Source organism: Polypterus senegalus, chromosome 4 (assembly GCF_016835505.1).
Source record: "Polypterus senegalus isolate Bchr_013 chromosome 4, ASM1683550v1, whole genome shotgun sequence".
NCBI classification, from domain to species: Eukaryota; Metazoa; Chordata; class Cladistia; order Polypteriformes; family Polypteridae; genus Polypterus; species Polypterus senegalus.
Genome location: NC_053157.1, coordinates 148,022,188 through 148,026,541, shown reverse-complemented (window position 1 = coordinate 148,026,541; position 4,354 = coordinate 148,022,188).

The window sequence follows — 4,354 nt, the reverse complement described above, 5'->3', positions numbered from 1 at the left end:
TCTTTTGCATGTTTGTCACACAAAATGTTTCTGATCATCAAACACATTTAACCATTAGTCAAATATAACACAAGTAAACACAAAATGCAGTTTTTAAATGATGGTTTTTATTATTTAGGGAGAAAAAATCCAAACCTACATGGCCCTGTGTGAAAAAGTAATTGCCCCCTGAACCTAATAACTGGTTGGGCCACCCTTAGCAGCAATAACTGCAATCAAGCGTTTGTGATAACTTGTCTTTTACAGCGCTCTGGAGGAATTTTGGCCCACTCATCTTTGCAGAATTGTTGTAATTCAGCTTTATTTGAGGATTTTCTAGCATGAGCCACATTTTAAGGTCATGCCATAGCATTTCAATTGGATTCAGGTCAGGACTTTGACTAGGCTACTCCAAAGTCTTCATTTTGTTTTTCTTCAGCCATTCAGAGGTGGATTTGCTGGTGTGTTTTGGGTCATTGTCCTGTTGCTGCACCCAAGATCGCTTCAGCTTGAGTTGACGAACAGATGGCCAGACATTCTACTTCAGGATTTTTTGGTAGACAGTAGAATTCATGCTTCCATCTATCACAGCAAGCCTTCCAGGTCCTGAAGAAGCAAAACAACCCCAGACCATCACACTACCACCACCATATTTTACTGTTGGTATGATGTTCTTTTTCTGAAATGCTGTGTTCCTTTTACGCCAGATGTAACGGGACATTTGCCTTCCAAAAAGTTCAACTTTTGTCTCATCAGTCCACAAGGTATTTTCCCAAAAGTCTTGGCCATGCAGGCCATTTTTGCCCAGTCTCTTTCTTATGGTGGAGTCGTGAACACTGACCTTAATTGAGGCAAGTGATGCCTGCAGTTCTTTAGACGTTGTCCTGGGGTCTTTTGTGACCTCTCAGATGAGTCATCTCTGCGCTCTTGGGGTAATTTTGGTCAGCTGGCCACTCCTGGGAAGGTTCACCACTGTTCCATGTTTTTGCCATTTGTGGATAATGGCTCTCATTGTGGTTCGCTGGAGTGCCAAAGCTTTAGAAATGGCTTTATAACCTTTACCAGACTGATAGATCTCAATTACTTCTGTTCTCATTTGTTCCTGAATTTCTTTGGACCTTGGCATGATGTCTAGCTTTTGAAGTGCTTTTGGTCTACTTCTCTGTGTCGGGCAGCTCCTATTTAAGTGATTTCTTGATTGAAACAGGTGTGGCAGTAATCAGGCCGGGGGGTGGCTACGTAAATTGAACTCAGGTGTGATACACCACAGTTAGGTTATTTTTTAACAAGGGGGCAATTACTTTTTCACACAGGACCATGTAGGTTTGGATTTTTTTTTCTTCCTAAATAATAAAAACCATCATTTAAAAACTGCATTTTGTGTTTACTTGTGTTATATTTGACTAATGGTTAAATGTGTTCGATGATCAGAAACATTTTGTGTGACAAACATGCAAAAGAATAAGAAATCAGGAAGGGGGCAAATAGTTTTTCACACCGCTGTACTTCAGGCTCTGAATATTGTGGCTAGTACACAAGAAAGGTTTTCGTCTGCTGCCTCTACCATGAAGGTCATATTTGTTCATGTGTTGCTGCATAGTAGAACAGCGCACCACCACCATTCCAGAGTCTGCTAAATCTTTCTTAAGGACTTTTGCAGTCAAATGGGTTTTTTTTTTGCCTTTCTAATAATCTAATGAGCAGTTCTTTCAGAAAGTTTTCTTGGTCTTCAAGACCTCAACTTGACTTCCACCATTCCCATTAATTGCGATTTCCTAATAACATTATGAACTAAGGAAACAGCTACCTGAAAACTCTTTGATATATTCTTGTAGCTTTCTCCTGCTTTGTTAGCATCAATTATTTTATTTTTCAGAGTGCTAGGCAGCTGCTTAGGAGACCATCACTCCTGATTGTTGGGACAAGGTCTGAGGTGTCAGAGAATTTATAGAGTTTTGCAACTTGTATCACCCTGGTGTTTCCTAACGATGACTGTGAACAAACCATAGCCCTAATGAGCTAATTAAAGTCTGAGACCTCGGTAAAAGTTATCTGAGACCTCAGATACGTATCTTGGGGTGCCCAAACTTTTGCATGATGCTCCTTTCCTTTTTTCACTGTGCAATTGTACAAGACAAAAATAATACACTAATCTTGCATAGAATGCTCAAAATACATGTGTTATTTTTAACTTTATGCCTTTCGGTGAGCAGTTAATCTTCTGCTCACTTACTGTAACTGTTTGTAATAACAGACATTTAAGCAAAGGTGCCCAGATGTTTGCATGCCACTGTATAATGAAGTCAGATTTATTTCTTTTTTTCTTATCTTCTTCTTACATTTCATAATATTGCCAAACCTATTTGATCTAATTAAGACTTGTGGGGTGGCAGATCCTCTTACAGTAGGACTGAGCACAGGAACACACACAGGGTCGATGAGCAATTGTCAAAGATTTTAACCAGCTCGTCTTTAGCGAATGTGAAAAGAAAACCTTTTCATTTCCTTTTGCCTTTAAATTACATTCGGGTCAGCATTTGGGGAGATAAACATTTTTCATTTTAAGTCTTTAAGCAGGTGGTCAATGTGTCTAATATGGAGTACAATACATGAGTGGGTGTAATTCTCCTCTGTATTATACTGAAATCATTAATAGTCACCATAATCCTAATGCTAGCTGTATCTCCTGATTAATTATAAAGGACTCCATCCACTTCCATTCTGCTGCAGCATGACGTTTCCACATATCGTCTTATCAGACTCGGGACCTTTCTGTTTTTTTTTCATTGCTGCCTTTCTTTTTGACCCTTCTGACCTTATAGGATGTGCTCAGTTCTTATCAAGGCACACACATGATGCAGCTACTGCAGCCCACTGTCTCCTTATTCAGTAGTTTGTTGTTTTTCCTTTGTTATCAGCAAATTGGTTTGGATTTCCATGACAAGCATTTAGTTTTATTAACACTTAGTTTATAACCAAATGTAAATTTACATCCACAATAACAAATTTTATGTATTTCACAGATATGATAAGGTTTCAGGATGGCAAGCCTCTAGTAAGTCTCAATGCATGAAAGGGGTATAATTTTTGATTTGCTGAAGATGCAAAAGATTAATGGGATAATACACAACCCTGTTATAGGAATTTAAATGCCAAATAATCTACATACTCAGTGAAAATCCAATGAATTAAACTCCCAAAGGAGCATTAACAAGCAGTTCATTTCCCCAAATGTTAATTCAAATCTATCAATCCTGGTCTTTGGGAAGCTGTACTTTGGTATCAAATATAAAATATGTGTTGGCTGGGATTGGCTCCAGCAGACCCCTGTAGTTAGGATATAATGGGTTGGATAATGGATGGGTGGAAGTATTCCTTATTAATGTTTGATCACAACTACTTTTCCCACTTTTATAAAGATAGATAGGTAGACAAATATAAAAGACACATTATGATAAATATCCGACTTAACATAAACCACCCTAATTTGGGGTGCTCATAAGAAATGTAATGATTTACTTCATGAGGCAGACATACATAATAAACAAGAACAGTTACAACAATAATTTGAAAATTTAAAATGTGTGAATTAATTTAAAGTCGAAATATTCATGGGTTATATTAAAGATTTGTCATTTTTCACTCTCTGACATAATCATTCTCTATTCATAATCACTAACCTTTTATAGTGGGGCAAAATGATGCTGTAGGACTAAGCAGGCTGCTTGGGGTACCAACTGGGTAAAAATCCTGTTTCACTTCAACAACAATAAAAGGCACATAAAATATCAAAACTCAAGCACTTCAATGTGCATTATTTTGCTAACAAATAGTCCTTTCAATTGGACGTTTGGAAGGATGTAGTTCTGGTTCAGGGTAGTGCAGAAGCCTGGTCAACATCTAAACATGAGAAGCCAACCTCTCGTTTCCTCTCATATCATGTGACTGGAAGTGGCGGGGTTTCTTTCATTTCAGCACCCTCGGACGCAGAACAGAGAGACAGAGACAGAGAGAGAGACAGACACACAGACACACACACACACACACCCCCATGCACACGCACATGCACATGAGAGAGAGAGAGAGAGAGAGAAAGAGCGAGTGAGAGGCCTGGCCGCATAAGGCCGAGAAGGCAGTTAAAGAATGCACCGGCCTTGTTTTTAAAGAGACTGCAAGGTTGCTTTTCTCTGTTCAGGGTTTTCTCAGTGTTTTAATGTTTTTAAATTTAGTTTACTATTACATGGTGCATTATATGGTATAATTAACTATTTTTGTGCTTAAAAATCTTTAAAAAAAATATATATATTTACATACAGCTCATATGGTCCGGAACGTATTAATTGTATTTACATACAATCCTATGGGGGAAATTACT